The sequence below is a fragment of the Elephantulus edwardii genome, unplaced genomic scaffold (genome assembly GCF_000299155.1).
Source record: "Elephantulus edwardii isolate Elephantulus edwardi_28Jun2011 unplaced genomic scaffold, EleEdw1.0 scaffold00119, whole genome shotgun sequence".
Lineage (NCBI taxonomy): Eukaryota > Metazoa > Chordata > Mammalia > Macroscelidea > Macroscelididae > Elephantulus > Elephantulus edwardii.
The window spans coordinates 8,017,377-8,019,448 of NW_006399869.1; the positions used below are offsets into that span (position 1 = coordinate 8,017,377).

At 36.9% G+C, this 2,072-nt stretch overlaps 1 pseudogene; it reads left to right on the plus strand.

Moving 5' to 3' along the window:
• Positions 1-403: 403 nt before the first annotated feature.
• On the plus strand, positions 404-771 carry LOC102869078 (annotated as a pseudogene).
• The last annotated feature ends 1,301 nt before the right edge of the window (positions 772-2,072 follow it).

A 2,072-nucleotide genomic window follows, 5' to 3' on the forward strand; every position in this document is an offset into this window, starting at 1 on the left:
CTAATGTCAGGTGGATCCTAGATGAAAAAATACAGACTAGCATGCCCTGAAAAAGCTCAGTACACATTCTTCTTCAGCACACCTGGAACATTCTGTACAATATATCGTATTTTAGGTTCCAAGGAAGCCTCAGTAAATTCTAAAATGTTGAAATAATATAAAGCATATTCTCAGACTAATTCTATGAAAATAGAAATCAACAACCAAAGGATAAAGGGAGCTGGCTTACACACTTTAATGAAAGTAGCTACTTTGGTGGTAGGATTATAAGGAAGTAAGAGAACTCCACAATATAAAAAAAAAACAACAACAAAATACAATATTAATTAGGACGGCCACCCTTGAACAGGCCTGCTGGGCCTGGGAAGCTGGAGAGCTCGTCTCCTGTGGCAGAGTTGCCGCCATGGCCAAATACTTGGCCCAGATTATTGTGATGGGCATGTAGGTGGCGGGTAGGACCTTCCCCTGGACCCTGCGGCAAGAGTTTACATCCAGTAGGGGAGCAGCTGATGCCCGAGGACATGCTGATCACCAGTCTGCTGCCTCTCTGGACTCAGCCTGTAGGAGGTCCTGGAAATCTTTACCGTGTCTAAGTTGAGCTCTGGGGAGGTCCTGAATAACTATGAACACTTGTTCAAAGGGAATGACAAGTCTTTGGTAGGCTCCTTCTACCTATGGTACAAGGTGGTCTGAGCAAAGGAGCACCTTGATGAGGAACCAAAGATCCAGGCCCAGGAGGACGGAGTAAAAGAACAGCCATGCAGGACATGACTGTCCCTCCTCCTCCCAGCCCACACCTCTAATTTACACTTGGTAATAAACATTTTTTCTGCAATAAAAAATATTAATTAAAAACTTTATGGTACACAATGTACATGTGTGAAACACAACCTATATAAATGAAAAAAAAATATTAATGAAAAAAGAGGATAATGGAGATTAAAAAACAAAGAAACATACACCGAGAAGCTAAACAGCATTGCTAGTTGAATATGAGTGGATATTAAAAAAGAAAGTGAAATGAAAATTTTCTTGAAGCAAATGATAATTAAAACACAACTTATCAAACCTCTGTTATAGAGCAAAGAAGAATTTAGATGTCAATTTATGACTCTAAGGAAACACATGAGAAGAGAAAGAGAATGAAACTTTATTATTTAGCCCAACATCTCCAACAAAAGGACAAAGGACAGCAAGAAGATGAGCAGAAATAAAACAAAACATAGAAAAATTATTGAAACTACAAACATGTAAAGTTGGTTCTTCGAAAAGGTTAATAAAACTGACCTTTCAATCTCGGGAAGGAAGGAACAAGAAAGGAAGGAAGGAAGACAAATATTCCAAATAAGGGAATCCCAGAGCCATGTCAAAAGAGAACAAAATGAAATAAAAAGGTTAATAAAGAAATTTTACTAAAAACTATACTCACACATATAGAAAACCAAAAGGACATAGACAAATACTTAGAAATAATCCATCCAATCTGACATAGATTGAAGTAGGACATCTGAACAGACCCTTCACAAAGGAAGCAATGGAAAAGATCATTAAACACCTCCAAAATCAACAAAAAAAATATGGATCAAATGGCTCTATCAGCAATTTTGGCCACATTTAGAGAAGAGAAGTCACACTAATTCTACATAAAGTATTTCAGAAAATTTAAAAATTGAATAATCTAGACGCATCTATGAAACAAAGATCACTGATATCAAAATCAGGTAAAGACATTACCAAAATAGAAAACTCTAGACCAATATATCTTGTGAACATAGACACAAAAATCCTCAAGAAAATCATGTCTAGTAGAATCCCACGGTATGTATGTCTGTGTGTGTGTGTGTGTGTGTATATATATGTATATGTATATATATTCACTAAATTGTTCCAAGAAATCTGGAGAACAACCACTTGGCCAACTGACTGGAAGAGATCGATATTTATTCCTATCCCAAAGAAAGGTGACCCAACAGAATGTGCAAACTACAGAAAAATCTCACTGATTTCACATGCAAGCAAGATTTTACTGAAGATTATCCAAAAACAACTGGAACAGCACATCAACAGAGAAC